A 16,569-nucleotide genomic window follows, 5' to 3' on the forward strand; every position below is an offset into this window, starting at 1 on the left:
CGGTCTAAATGAATAATAACTGTTGCTTTTAGGTTCTGTTGAGCGTGCTAAATATGTAGTTTTGTACGTTGTTTTTATTATCCTTATATTATACCACGGGTCTGTTGAATGCTGCATTCTGATTGGCTGAGAAATGTTCTATGGGTGTTGATTATTTTTCTGTAAACCGCACACCTATCTTTTCAATGTCTTAAAAATAGACACCAGAGCAATGTTTGTGGTAACCGTGGTATAAGCGGAATAATTGCCTCCGGTCCTTTGAATTATTTGAAAATAATGCACACCTGCGGTGTAACGCATTACCACCTTGGTGTGCATTATTTTCTTATAATTCAATGGCCCGTCGTCAATTATTCCTTACATAAAGAATTAGAAAGATGCAAGCACCATACACTATATTTATTCCCTTTCCACTGTAAACTCAGAGTAACCTGCAACTGCGACCAATCAGAGCAGAGTAGTGTCACGCAAAGGAGGGGTTTGGCAAGATGAATCTTTAAACAATTTATCTGAGATGAATTGAGACGGGACACTCCACTACAAACAATTACACAAAGGCAATAGGCAGCATTTTGCACACGCACATCGTTTTTACTTTTATTTTTACTTATTTCAAGAACAGAAACCTGTAGAGCATTTCTGTCACCATAATGTTTGATTTCTGTTCTTTGTTTTGTTGTGGTTTATTCAAAACTTTGTTTGCAATGGTGGATCGGCTACTTTTCTTCACCTATCCTAATTTTTTTAATGTACTGTAAATGACAGTACATGGCCTGATAGAGACATAATTTAAACAAGAAATAATTTGTATTGCGTATACGTGTCGATACGTATAGATGGAAAGCTGAGCAGACATGTGCGCACGTGAGCCGGATGCGGAAAAAAGTTTTTTCCACTGTTTCTACTTCAAATGACAAGCACGTTCCTATGGTTGTATTTCATTATTTACCGCTGTGATGAACACTGTTGCGCTATTCATCTCCAGATGAAGATAATGTCATGCTTACTATGAATCTGTGCGTGACAAAAGTTAGCACGGTTAGTGCAGAATAGACATGATTAAAATGTTTACATGCCTGTTTACCGCAATTAAAATTGGCAGTATGTAAACATAATATTTTGATCAAAACAATTTGATTAAGCTCATAATCGCAGCAAGCATAATGGCATTAAAGCAAGCATAGCATAATGGCATTATGAGCTTAATCAAATTGTTTTGATCAAAATATTGTGTTAACATGAGGTATGTAATCAGCTAATTCTCATTATAATTGCATTATGAGGGTGCATGTAAACGTAGTGATTAAGACCATAAAAACATGGCAGGAAAGATCTCGAATCAATAAACTTGTCTGTTAGGAACAGGCAAAAGCTGTTGCCAGAATATTTTGAAAATTATTTACACCAATTTTCTTACATCAAATTTGCTTTGAACATATGTACTACAGTCATATATGCATAATTGCATAATATATTCTTTGATATAACATACAGTAGTGCAGGGGTTCCCAAACTTTTTTTCCTGTGCACCCCCTTCTATGTCCCAACCGGGTTGGTGCACCCCCAATTCCCCCCAAAACAAAACTCTCGCCAAAAGAAAATGAAGATAAAGTGTTTAATCATGCGCAAATAACCAGGGGCCATTTGCGCCGGACGTTAAGAAGTTGGGTGTAAGTCCTACGTCGGGCTTGGCTACGTCCGACATTGTGAAAAATATTTACGTCTGTTGCACCATCTGAAACTACGACCAGACGCAGCTACACTCAGCATAGATGATGCGAGCCCCCGTGTATGCGTTTAACCACTGTAATATTTAGATGCCCTTCGAGTTTACTATGGTAAAAACTGTACACTTACTTTCGTCAGTTTCCCTGATTTCAGCCAGTTAAGCATATTTATAATATGGAATGAATGAAACGAGTTGGCACGCATATAGCGGCTGCAGTGCATAACAGAAGAGCAGTCAATTAAGAGAAAATGCTTCCCTGCCAATGACGAGAATTTCCGGCTTTACGCAATACCGCTATTATCCACCAGGTGACACACTTCCGCAACTTATACAACCCGGAAAACACCTCACGTGAAAGAGAAAGAACTCTGTGTATGTTTTAAAGATCGCTCTGCATCTGATCTCTATCAAGAGTCCTTCACAAAAATTGAATTATCTCAGCTTTTTGATTAAAACCGGGTGTTTTTGAATTAAGCATATATGCGGATGTGCGCGTCACGTTTTGGTATCAGCTAGGGTCGCTTGGAACACCAACCGAGGTGGTACTAAAAAAAGTACTACGTACTGCACCCAATGGAAAAGACCCCAAAAGTAAGCTTATCCAAACCAAACCATGGGGTGCTATGCAATGGAAAAGCGGCAGTACTGTAGCCTTTTTCGCAATTCTCTTCACTGCACATGCAATCTATATCACTTTTAAGCTTGCTTCGGGAGAGTTTTTTTTTCCGTTTAGATAATGACTGAAATAACGAAGTTTGAGGAAATGTTGCGCAACAGATCCAGATTGTCAATGACAAATCATTACTGCTTGCTTCCTGTACAGTTCCCGGCTTCACTCGATTTCAAATGGAAAGTGAAAGAAACGCGAGCGCGCTATCAAACGCGATTTAAATACCATAATTACCCATCCAAATCTGTGAGAGAATGCAAATCATTTAAATATATTTTTCCTCCCTAAGTCAAGATAGCCCGATGGGCAGGGCGGAGATGCATTTTGGTAGCCTGGCTGCAAAGCACAATAGCCCGGGATTATTTACAATGTTTGACAGCAGAATGCTATGACTGACCAATCAAAATAAAGTTTTCCAGAAAAATGCCAAAAATATGTTTTTGCTTAAATACATATTATGCTTTAATGACAGCATGCACTCGAGTTGGCATGGATTTAGCTTTATAAAAATGTATCTATTTATAGCATAATAGAGAAAGTTCAGAAGAAAAATAAATACATTTTAGACTTTTAAACTAACAAAGAAACAGTGACAAACAGCAAAACCCATTATACTCAACAAATGTCATTATATTCATTGTCACACGCAAATGCATTTAGTTACCTCTCGACCCCTCTGCTTAAAGCAAATCCATTATAAACGTCCTCCACCGGTCCTCACATATATGAGACTAAACCTCTCTGCATTTCTGCTTTCTGTGTATGTAAAACAGGAATGCTAAAAATGTGCAAGACCACGGCTGCAACATTACTGTGATGTCCCAAGATCCCATTTCCCTACCCTCCCTTTCTCTCCTCTCAGTGCAGGGCAGAGAAATCCCTGCACCACCTAAACAATACACACAGCTGATCCCAGGCCAAGCCCGCATGGCACTGCCAGGACCCAGTACCCCTTACCAGCCTCTCATTGGCATGGAGACGTTTTGTGATGTAAACAGGATGCTTTGCCGTGCAGTGACATGAAAACGTATGCACGCCAGCAAGGCAAGACAGCGGGACACTCTGATTGGTGCTCGGGGAAAAATTCCCCTCACGGCCAAATTTGGTGGCTTGAGGATTACTTTGCGAGTGAAAAGGTATTGTTTTACCTCCCCAATGAACTAAGCTCCAGTTTGCATCTGCTTATTCGTTCGGCTTAGACGCGGCGATGCCTTGACAACACACAACAAGAAAGGTCCAATGAAACAAGAGTATGACCTGCTTGGCTAAGAGTAAAGGCAACCTAAAAAATAATCAATGGAAAATGACTTTCGAAAATATTTGATTCTTTTAAAAAGTTTAGCAGCAATGTATTATTTCTTAAACATTTATTTATAGGCTACATTAAAAGCTTGTTGCATAAATAATATCAGCATTAGGTGCAGTATTGTTGTTTATTAATTACCTTACAACATTTAGGAAATATAACATAAAATATTTAAAAAATCATCTAATGACTTAAAGTATATAAATGTGCTTGATACTGATTTTTGAATGGCCGTTTTTTACTTTACTACCTCTTGCATATGTTTAACCCTACAACTGCTTTTATTCTACAACTTATTTCATGTTGGCTCCAATATGTAGAAAACACCAAACACAAGCTTTGTGTTCAGACACTGGAAAGTAGCTATGATGCAAACTTTATATCAACATAACCAAAGCCAAAAGCATAAACGTCCGTAAAATCCAATATTCCCAATATTATTTTCATGTTTTTAGTGGGTTTTATGGCTGACGGCGATACCAATTTTGAGAAAACCGTGGCCGATTTGCCAATTTTACACAAATGTAATTACAGTAAATAAGACAAACAAAATGAGAGAAAATTTGTGAAACTAAATTAACATTTGTTATGCATAATATAACATACCCTTTTTTAGAACTTGAAAAATATACAAGACATATGTACTGTGGATATGACACCTCGCGGTTCTGTTTGGCGCACAAAAAAAAAGAATTTCAAACAAACAACAAATTTAAGGAACAAAAAGATTTATCGGTTGATGACGATAATTTAAATATTACAAATATCGGTCACTATAATAAATCGGTCTATCACTCCTTACAATCATTTATATTTTAGTATTCAACATTGTAGATGTATTTGGCACATCTTGTGATGCAAATTCCCCAACATATTATGATAATTCAATTATAATAACTTTAGATGTTTCTCTTATAGACGCATGATCTCAAGTTCTACAGAATCAAAACTCTGCTACTTTGCCTGGAAGTACTCATTCCTTGAAAGTGATAGGCTACTATTTTTAGTCCAAAGCTCCTTGCTGTGTAATGGATCGCTGCATTATGGAATTCTTTCTGTATTCTTAATTCCCAAAAGGGATCCCTGGAGACAGGAAATAGGGAACAGGATGCTTAATAACAAAGACAAGAGAAGCCATAGAGGCTTGTACACCATGTGCAGTGCATTTCATTCAGAACATTTCATTTATAACCCAACTTAAATTCCAACACTTTCAAAGAGTAAAAACGGTCTAAACGATTCTGTTCATAATGTGACTTTAGGAATTTAATGCACAACTCAGAACCTTTCAGCTAAAATGCAGAAGATCCCATTTTCACTTACCGCTACCCTCTTTTTCTTGGGACTCTCACTTCCTGTTTTGATGTACCACATCCCACCCATCACTAACACCCGATATCAAAGAGCTTGAATGCAGTGTAGCTGCTTTGCAGTGCACGCAATCAGCTTATAGTTGGCATGGCCTAGGGCCAAGGCTGTGCATTCCACAGTGCTATTTTTCACAAGACTATATCTGTATATCTGTATCGGAGAACCTTCTACTAATGGGATCCAGTGTTTTTTGTTTTGGGACTTATTCCCTTTAATAAATGTTTTATAAATCTGTCTTGTTGGGACTTTGGGCAGTTTAGCTGCCTATTCTGACTAGATAATAAATAACTTTTAAAAACATCAACAGTAGGAAAGTCCTCTACCAAAATCCCCTTCAACCCTGCCTTTTTTGTTTTCAAATTTCCAAAATGTGCCTGCACAATAAGTCAAACTCAAATCTAAATCCCAAAATGGCTGTGTGAATCACCAATGGCTGCAATTTAACCAAATCAATACTGTCAATATCAATAGTCACAACCAAAAGTGTTCTGTCATTCGCTCTTACAATAGTGGTTCATGATGCAGATAGCTTGGGTATCTTGGGTTGCTTGTATCTCTAAAACCTAAATGGTTATAATGGAGAAGAACAACTTTAACCAGAGCCATTTTAAGTACGTCAAGCTGCCTGATCCTGAAACTAAATCTATTGTTTTTTCCCTGACACATAATACAGAAACAATTCTCAACATTAGCAGTAATAGACTACTAAAAAAAGGATGTTAGTCAATAACTCATACGGTGCACAGACGGCTCTTAGATCAACATGTGATGAGAATTATGGGAAAAGAGACACATCATATCCTGTCTGCAAACTGGCAACAGGCCAATAGACATCCACACGACACGTGGCAGCACTTCAACAATTCCATTTAGAGCGGTTCGAACAACATTATCATGAAGCCCATCATGTTTCACCTGACAGCAGTCATGCTCGGTGAGATGTTTAACATGCATAATTCATCTCTGTACAGTTCCATTTTGCAGACAGAAATGAATTAAAGGGAAGAGCTCTTGATGGGTACAAGAAAAACTCAACATATTGTGTCCAGTACTACGTTGGCAAAAACAAAGCATTTGCTCTAGAAAAGTATCTTTGCTAAAAGAAAAATGGCCCCAGGGTTCACAGAAAAGCTTAGAAAGTGTCTTAAAGTGAAAATGCTTTGCTTTAAAAAAAAAAACCACAGTAAAGGGGTGGTCACACCAGACTTAGGCATGCAAACGTTTTGGACGCTGCTGGGAATACGAGTGGAGAATGTTTCATCCAAATTTGCGTTCCAGTGGAGAAAGGTCATGTACCGATTTTTTACTGGTCACATGTCTTCACATAATACAAATTCACAGGTCAGAGTTCCCTAGACTTGAACTCTGGTACACAGCAAAATATATTGCGTTTCCCAGTTGTGTATGAATGGAAGTCAATAGAATGAAAAGTGTAGTGTGACTGCCCATTAACTTACTTTATTTTTTAAATTACATTACTTTTGCTGATGTCATACAGGTCATACACATACTCATTGTTTTGCAAAACGTGTTTTCATTTTGATAACAACACGCACTTTCTAGACTGCTAATCAAGTCAATTCCCGCCCTTTGTTTTTGTTAAACATCCTGTTTTATTGGAAAGTAGATCACATTATGGAAGTAAAATGGGTTGCAATTAACATCGACTTTAAAGGCGGGGTGCATGATTTTTGAAAAACCCTTTGGAAAAGGAAGTCGGGCCGAGTACCAAAACACACTTGTAGCCAATCAGGAGTAAGGGGCGTGTCTACTACCCAACATCGTTGTCTGAGTTGCGTATGTGTGGTTCTATCAAAAGAACGTCCAGATTCTATTGGGGTATGGGCGTGTTTGTTTAGGTCACTTCAAAGATCAACAATGGCTTTCAGAGATCATGCACCCCGGCTTTAAGAATATCTTTCCTAAGTATTTGGGTTGGTTAGCAAACTCTTTACTATTAAGTACACTGACCGAATTACGCTGGTACTAAGGAGCACCGATTCACATTAAAGCAACACCAAAGAGTTTTTGCTCTTTGCCCCCTCTACAGGTTGGAAGCGGAATTGTCCATTACCACTGTCGTAAATAATTTAGCCTAATGCAGCAAAGCGGGCTCTGATTGGATTGTAGGTCTGCCGTAAAGCAAGTTTTTGTAGTTTTCACTCGAACTACAGGACCGCGACCCGATAATTGGAAACCCGATAGTGGGCTGCAAAGCGAATGTGAAAGTGCCGTTCACCCTGTTTCAAGTGGATGAACGACTGAAACTTTTTTGGAACCGTTATTTTAAGGTAAAAAAACTCTTTGGTGTTGCTTTAAATCAATTGTCACTAAATTTGAATGCATTTGGGGACCATGTGACAGTAAGCTATGAAAGGTTACATGATATCACGTCTGCAACTTGTCCAGACACGACACAACAAACAGGGCAATGTGCTGCATCGTCACAAACATTTTCTTTCTTCATGTCATTCCAGCATCTATGGCTATATTAATGGCGAGAGCAGGTTAATCCATACACAGGTTGGGGAATGGCATATTTACATTAAATTATATAAAAATTTTATGATTATGCATTACATTACAGAATTTCAGCTACTGATACCGATACGTTAAAATGTGAATGGTATCAAAGTACCTAAAAAGTAAACCATTATAGGATAACAGAAGGGTCCTATGGATGTTTTTTTCTTTTCATTTCAATAAATATTCAGAGTAACAGATAAAACATTTTTAAAATGTGTTACATGGAGCTGATATTACTTGTTTTTCATAACTGGGTTGGGGAATCTGTAAAACTTTGTGAAAAACAGACCAATTCTGCAGCAATATATGCCATTGGCTGAGGCTGCATGTTCTCTGTGAACCTACAATAAACATAGAAAGTAGGTTAAAATATTCACAAAGAAAACTATGACACTCAGGAGAACAAAAAAATAAGCTCTATAAGGTGTCAAGAACTTCCTTTCAAGTTTTAAATAACAGCGCTGTCACAGTTGCACCAGCCTGTGAGAATTGACCTAAAAAAAAACATCATAGCTCAACTTGTTTTGACAGCTGATAAAGGCAAAAGAGACCACAGGATGCTTTTCACAGGTCTTGAAAGCAATAGTTTTTCAAAAATAGATTTAATTTTGTTAAATCTGACAAACTCCTAAAGGATTTGACTTCAAAGGAACACAAAAACATTGATGCCAGGCGATCGCTTAAGCATGCACTGTGATCAATATTTAAGAAAGATCCTAAAACATTGAAATCGAATCCATGAATCATTTAGCGAGTAGCTACTGTTTCAGCACAAATCCTAAAATGTTGAAGACCTCAAAGCCATCCGAAGAGAAAGTATAAAAAGAAATTTCCAACGGGAAACTATTTGCTAAACATTACAAACAGCAGGCCAGCAAATCAGAATTTCCTTCCTCCTTAAAAAGACGGAAGAGAAGTCGCTTTCAGCACATATGCAGAAAAAACATGAGAATGTTGACAGAAAATCCTTTGCGAGCAACGTCTGACATGATCAAAAGAAACCTAAATCTGGATGCTCAAATATGAGGGGTGTTACATTCCTTTGACACATCCCAGCTTTGAACTATCAAATACAAATTGAAGACAACTTGCTCCACTGGAAACAAAATCAATCTGGCATAAACAGTAAACATGAAATAAACAGAATGGAAAATAACATTAGCTCTGGTGATAATGTCCTATATTCTAAATTGACCTAAAAGCATCAAACGGAGCAGTCGGAGGCAAAAATATGGTCGTTCGGTAAACAGATGAACAGAACGGACCCACGGGGGTGAAACTGGAAAGCCTCCACTGACGAGCGAGCCAGGTTGTTCGAACACATTGGCAGGCGTACAGGAGCAAAACTAACGGCAAAACAGACCTTAGACAAAAGCGCAATCAATTACGCTGCCTGTGACGTCTGGCTGCCTCTATTCATATGCATTTATTCTGAATGAAGAAAAGCACAAAGCCTGCAAAAGTAGAATAAGTCATGGTCACTCTGTGCTAACTGTACAGATGTCTGTCTGAATGCATCACTACGGGGTTGGTTGGCAAAATCACCTGAATAGAAACAAAAAAGTTTGGGTCTGATTCATCACTGCTTTTGAATCGTATTTGAAACAAAATGGAACGTACTTGGAATTCAAAATGGGTTGCTTACATTTTGGCATGGATTTTCCAACAGGATTTTAAAACTAAAAAAAGTATCATTATTATTGATTATTTGTTCGTGTATGGAAGGGTGTCCACACTCGAACACAACACACAGCCTTGTATAGTGAATGTACAGTTGTACACATGCACAGGCGTTCAACGAACACACATTGCAATGCCTTTCCTGGCCTACATACGGCATACTCCTGTACGTGTATGCGTGAACCACACCTACAAAGTGCACAAGGTTTTCGCACACATACTATTCTGATAACATAATTTGCATCACGCCGACACAATTAAAGTCACGGCGTCACTCGCATGAGTGTATAAAGTGAAGTATACCTGGGTGATTCTTACCAAACCATTGAAACACCACGGCACTAATGATTTTAGCTATAAAATGTCTAATATAGTAACATTAAAAACCATCAGAATTAACACAATACTGTGTTCTACCCTGCACAATGTGTGATTTCAACATAAGAATTTATAATTGTAAATTTTTATCTCATTTTCTGCTGAAATTCTCATTACCGCAATGTGTCCGGATGTGTTTGAACATGCGTTATGTTGTAATTTAATCAAATTAACACAAAAATAGTACGAAAAAAAATAAATGGATGTTTTGCTAGACTACTTTAGATGACAGAAAAAATATTTACTGAATATTCATGTATAATAATAATGAAGAAAAATTAGGAATATGATGTGTCCATGCCTGATGTTCTCATCCTCCGCAACACTTTTTGAGAACAGTTTAAGCACACATACAGAATTTTAATAAAGTTTGATTTTGAGTGACCAAGCACATGGACCAGTTACTTCAAGATGGCTACCAGGTAAGATAATTTTTTTACAATTAATTTGAAATATTGTCTTGTCAGAATGCTTACACGACATTTTGATTATCATTACCGCAACAGATGCTTATTAAATGTTAATTTAATAAATAGAAGCATAATACTTTGATTTTAAATGCATGTGCAGAATCTCCAAATTATGTTCTTTCAGGGTTGTCATGTAATTTTGAAAATATGTCAGTGTTGATGTTTTCTGACTGTTGCGGTAATGAAATTTTTTAGGACTAATTTTTTTATTATATTACAAAAAGTATTAAATGATAAGTAAAAGTTTTTAAATTAATGTTCCCATTTACTCCAGACTTTGTTTTTCAATGTCTGGTGGGAAAAAAGTAAATTTAAGCAATTTTTACATTTTCATGCTTGACAGTTTTAAAATCAAGTTTTCGTGAGAATCACCCACCTACCAAGGCCTTAAGTCAAATGAACAAGCAGGAATCAGTCAAAAACGCACTTTACTCGCTCTAGATTACTTATGGGATCACTTGTTTTTGGCATCACGCCCACAAATATTCTGATCATACAACTGGACGTGTCAAACCAGATGTGTCAAGAGGCTCTTTGCTGATAGGCTTGCACGATAACATGTCATGCGAATTTCACAATTAAGTTAAATTTGCATTATATGCGTCTTCCCATGCGAATTAACGTCTTTGCATTAACTTTGCATCTAGTTTACTCACGCAAATAACTGAATTCACTTTTAGTGTGCAGACACCATGAGACTCTCCTCTTCATTTTCCTCCTCTACTCTGACCTGCTTTCAAAAAGGAAAAACAGTCCCAGCCAACATGAAGGGAACTGAGATTTTAAACTAAGAAGACATAAGAAAATGGGTGAGAAAAATTGACTATGACTATGAAAAAGACAAATACTTTTATCTCTTAATCTGACTTAACATGGCGAGACAGCAAGTAAGATCTGTGATGTTACTAAAGGTTGATTTTCCACAAAAATATAAAACTGCAGTGTGTCACTGCAAAAAACAAAAACAAACAAACATTGTTGTGTTTGTTTGAGCTAACATTTGAAGGCTAGATCATATATTTGAAAGATCATACCTGCAAAACTGTGATATGACACAAACAGAACTGAAATAAACCAATCACCTTCAAACCTCAGCATATCCACAAGACCTTCTGTAGGGTCTTCAGGGTGTTGCCTCTGTGTAGATCTGTTACAGGTTTGTGACATAAAACCAATAAAAATGACCTCAACAGAGCTTTTCTACACCACCTGCTACATAGGGAACATAAGTTTGCCACTGTCAGCTGTAAGGCCAACATACAAAACATTTGCAAAAGACAAATGTTCACAAAACCTTCCAAAACAAACCAAGGACACACCTTTTCCAAAACACACCTAACTTATCCCTAACCTAAACTTCTGTTTAACTTTAATCTAACTGTTTAAAATTGCTATAGCAAATATTATTATTGTTTTTTTTTTAAAAATCCCCTTTTATGATGTTAAATCCTAGTATCAGTACTATACCACTTGGACGCTAAATGTAACACTTCTTGTTGTCGTCCACATTTGTGAGCTGATTTGGATAAAAGTGTCTGCTAAAAAATTTAAATATTGTAAATGCCTACGATATGTGCGACCAATGGGATCAAACATTATCATTAAATATGTATATAGTATAAAGCAGTGGTGGCCGGTGACTTCTTTTTTCGAGGACGCTCTATGCGAAGTTCGTCACAACATGTATGTAGCCCATCCTATTTGTTGTTCCTTTTATCAAAATATGTGTTCTGCGCATCGAGAGATCCCATGTGCATCACATGTCTTGTCAAAATAAGACCCTGCTGCAGACGCATCTAAAGGGTTAATGATAAAAGAGACGCTCGCGTTTGCCAGATACTCGCATAATCTCATGCGTAATCCGAGTTTACTGTTAAGGGTATGTGTGTACTTTGTGAACATCAGCATCTCTTTTATTAGAAAAGGTTTTGACGCGTGTGTAGCAGGCACTTATTAAGACAAAACACGTGATGCACATGGTTTACATGACACTCCGAACACTTATTTTGAATTGGCGCATCCTCGGATGAGCAGTCACGAGCCGCCACTGGTATGAAGTTCCCAGTCGCTTTCACATAGGCCTATTTTTAAAGATATACAACTGGTTTCATTAATTGCATTTGTATTATATTCTTATGGCCAAAGCTAATATGTTAAACCAAAATGTAATTGTAAACAAAAAAGTGTAATAACACGCACACTGTAATTTCGAAATGAATAAAAAAACAAAATGTTTAAAATTTTTATAGGCAACTGAAGCAAATACTCAAAGATTAATAATAAGAGGATCCGAAGGGGGCAAACTACATCTTGTTCTCACCCCTGAGGTCCTGAGGTTGAACATGGGACCGTCAAGTCATAAAAAGCTTTCAACCATATAATGTCAAACAAAACATAGGGGGTGGGTAAATTGATACAATGAGTCCATCAACTCAGCATCTTCAAGCAGGGCAAAAACCGGGTCAGTGGCCACATGCAAATCAAAAACCCTGTAAGGGGAAAGGAGTGGCACCAGCTGTCAGACCATTACCATCTACACCATTCAGGAATATGGCCAGCAGACATCCAGATCTTACTCAATGTGCTTCATAAGCCAAAACAAGATGTGCTGCATTGGATCTTAAAATCTGACAGCAGTGTTTCATTAAGGAAACCTCTATGTACTAAGGTAACGTTATGCTGAGTAGATGAAGAAAATTACATTCATGCCAAAACAATAAATACACAGACATAAGGTTTCGTTTATATTACTTTAGGTGTCCCAAACACATGGAATACAGCGATAATATAGCAGATGACAAGCTGGACTAGATCTCTGGATGTGTCAGATCCAAAGAAAAACTGAAGATCTTAATCAAAACACTTATTAAAAGGATACTTCACCCAGAAATTCTGTCATAATTTGCTCTCATATTGTTACAAACCTGTATATATTTCTCTGGTGAATGAACACAAAGGAATATATGAAGAGTTTGGTTCCAAAACGCGATAAACGCCATTAAAAAAAAAATGAATCACTGCCAAAATCAGTATCAGGTCAGTATTTAAAAGTAAAGTCTTAATTTTACACAAAATGCAATATCCGCCGTGTTATTCTGTCATCTTTTCTTCATTTTTTCCCAAAACGCAATAAACGCCAGTCCTCCTTTTCTGCTGAATGCAATAAATCCGCGTCACAAATTACAGCGCAACATTCCAAACATTGTAAACAAACAATGGCGGCGCGTTAAATACACTGAATCCTAGTTTTCCTCATCTTGTAGTTCGTGATCAAGAAACAAACAAAACAAAATAATACTTTGATGGCATTGATAAACCTGTGATGGTTTTATGTGATGGGAAAGAAAAGCCATCAACATCTATTAATTTACGCGAGAGGCACTCGGGAGACGGAAAATGCCGTTTGCTTGTTCTCCTGACAGCATCAAGCTTCTCACATTGACCCCAGAGGATCTTATGAAAAACTTTCCATTATTTTACGCAAAGCCAATGAAAATCGAGCAGGACCAAGATATTTTACAGCTGATCGCTTACAGTGACGACGTCCCAAGGATGACAGCAGCAATGACAGTGTTCTTAATATGACAAAGTACGTTAAGTGTTTTGATTAATGCCAGTAATGTTTATTTTTTAATCAGTGTACCACTAGTCAACTAAATGAATAAAACATAGCAAATATGAAGATTTATAGCATTTTGAAAAAAAATTGTCATGGATTTATTGCATTTTGTGGAAAAAATAATCAGTTTATACACTAAATCTTTGAAAATCAAATTATTGATTTCAATTGTTTATGTTTTTATAACCTAAAGATGCTATGTGAAAGTTTGTAACAGAAAATGGTGGTTTTCATCTTGTCACTTTCTTGGTATAGAAAACAAATCTTTACCGAAATTAGTCAAAATGGATTTATTGCGTTTTGGAACCAAACTCTTCATATTTTGACAAATGATTTGAAACCAAATACATCAGAAGCCCCATTGACTTCCAAGGGGCTGTTTACACTTGGTATAAAGATGTGTTTTCATCGATCGGATCACAAGTGGACGAGAGAGACACACATTACGTTTACACCTGGTATTTAAATCCGTCTCTTTTGTCCACTTTCGACCGCTTCTGTGCTGAATACTATGAGGGGGTGGTCTGTGAGACGGTGGGCGAGTCTCTCTGCTGTCATTCAAACCCGAGCGAGATTATAAGTTTATATGGACGCAAACTAATATAATGTCGGAGTGCACTGCTTGTTTAGCAAGTAAACATGCTGCACAGTGTTTTGTACATGAGTATGTAAGAGCTTTCTTTGAATTTTCAGCGCAATTGATGAAATAGGATCACGCAAATTTCACACGCTTTCAAAACAAAACTACGGAGATCAGCCGCTTAGTTTTATCAATGAAAGGCTAAAAATAGCGCTGTTCACCGAATGTTCACGGCAGAAGTCAAAAAAAGACGTAAAACTTGTGTTTAATACATCAGATTAGATAAATGGGCGGAGAGAAGGCGGTCGCGTGTGGCTGTTCGAACGCATTCAACCACATGTGCGTTCCGCAACTCCAAAGCGATCCGATCGAAAGTGGTTTCGACCACCTCTGGATGTGGTTGAAAGTGGTCGAAAGTGGACGAGCTCAAAACGTTTTGAACACCGTTTACACCTGGCATTAACGTCGTCCACTTGTGATCCGATCGACGAAAACACATGTTAATGCCAAGTGTAAACAGCCTCCAAATTATACCTTTCCTAATATGGAAGTCAAAAGAGCTTCTGATCAGTTTGGTTACAAACATTAATCAAAATTTCTTCCTTAGTGTTCATCAGAACTAATAAATGTATACATGTTTGTAACAACATGAGAGTGGGTAAATGATGAGAAAATGTTAATTTTTTAGTGAACTATACCTTTATGAAAGGGAACACCACAATGCCAAAAAAAGCACAAGAGATCATCTTTCTAAAATCCCTACTGTGAATCTTAAATCATCCAGAAACAATCTGGAACCTTTAGGGTGAGGTTTTCAAAAAGTGTAGGCTAATGAGTAAAAAAGTTTTGCATTTACTTATCCATTAGAAAGCAATGATGGCTTATAAACACCATTGTTTCATTTGTGAGCATCAAGGGTGCTTTGATTTAAGTCTTCAAACCAGTTATAATAAGCCATCTCTCTCCGATGCTCCAAAATGCGTTGAGCAGTTTTTCTCAAGCAAGGGTCTGGGGCCCACTGAGGGCCAAGATGACGTATGTGGTTTAAAATGTGCCCCAAAAAACAAGCATTAAAATAACATAAAACAAATAAAAATCAACATATGTCTTAGTGTTTGCTTATTTTATAACTAATATACATATTTCTAGTTATGTCAAGCCAAGTAGAAATGCTGAATGGGGGCTCCAAATATTTTTGTGGACAATAAGGGGGCCTGAAGTCAAAAAGGTTAGGATCCACTGATGCAGACAGCTGACAATGGTTTTAAACGGTTTCAATTGATGCAAAACATAAGACGATGCTGCTCAGGTATTGAGACTTTATTTTTCATTAACACTTTTGCTTTCAAATCCTTGTTCATTTAAATACATATAATTTAAGTGTAAATAATAAGACGCGAGGCCGCAACAGTTCACGAGACACAACAACAACAGTAACCAAAAAGGAGCCCTGCTTTTTAAAAGACCCTCTAAACAGTTATAAAACACGAATTAAGACATTTAATCGCCTTTGTAACTACACAGCTGTTTTATAACTCAAAGGTCGTGGAGTTACAGTGTAAATTCAAGCCCGTGTACAAACAAAGCTACTTACTGTAACGTTAGGTGAACAGAAGCAGCGCACGTTCCCAATCCCGTTCCGCCGTTTCCTCCTTATATATCCTTAAAAAGAATTACTATTTATTCATCCTGATGGGTTTTAATTGACTATGCACGTAAATGTGCATCATCTTCGTCGACACCGGCTCAGTCTCGGTCGGTGTGTTCCTGTCCCGGCGTGCGAAATCCCAGAGAAAGGGAACTAGCCGTGTGTTGTTTTGCATGGGGATGAATCAAAGAGATGGAAAAAAATCTGTCACAGTCTGAACGTGTGTGTGAGGAAATAGAGAGCCACACAGCCGCCTAGTGAACGGTAAGCGGAATTACACCCGCTGTTTCTGCAGACTGGAGCTCTCCAAATGGGGGCGTAAACTCCAAAAGGGCACGGAATTGGTGTGTTCGACTTCATGCGGCGCTGCGCAGAACGATCAATGTATGACATCAGAGTTCCGCGAGAGCGATTCCAAAGCAGGAGCATACGCCTAATCCCCGCCCAACCCGCCTTCTTTTGGGGGAACCGCCCACCTTTGGCCTTCACGCCCTATTTGAAGATCTCCAGTATGCAGTTATATCAACATAGGCCAGCGTTTCACAGCTATGTTCTTGGAGGCACATTTCTATCCAAACACCTGAATCCAATC

The 16,569-nt window shown here is 37.7% G+C and overlaps 1 protein-coding gene across 3 annotated transcripts in view; it reads right to left on the minus strand.

Moving 5' to 3' along the window:
* Positions 1-16,239, minus strand: part of cuedc1b (CUE domain containing 1b) — a 32,030-nt gene extending 15,791 nt beyond the window's left edge. The window contains exon 1 of one of the 3 annotated variants that reach the window (XM_055196836.2): positions 15,924-16,239. The gene's annotated coding sequence lies outside the window, so the exon portion shown is untranslated. Of the gene's footprint in view, positions 1-3,063; positions 3,221-15,923 lie in introns of those variants that run through there. The other 2 variants (XM_055196833.2, XM_055196834.2) reach the window with 2 other exon arrangements.
* Between the last annotated feature and the right edge of the window lie 330 nt (positions 16,240-16,569).

Source organism: Misgurnus anguillicaudatus, chromosome 24, assembly GCF_027580225.2.
Source record: "Misgurnus anguillicaudatus chromosome 24, ASM2758022v2, whole genome shotgun sequence".
Classification (NCBI taxonomy): domain Eukaryota; kingdom Metazoa; phylum Chordata; class Actinopteri; order Cypriniformes; family Cobitidae; genus Misgurnus; species Misgurnus anguillicaudatus.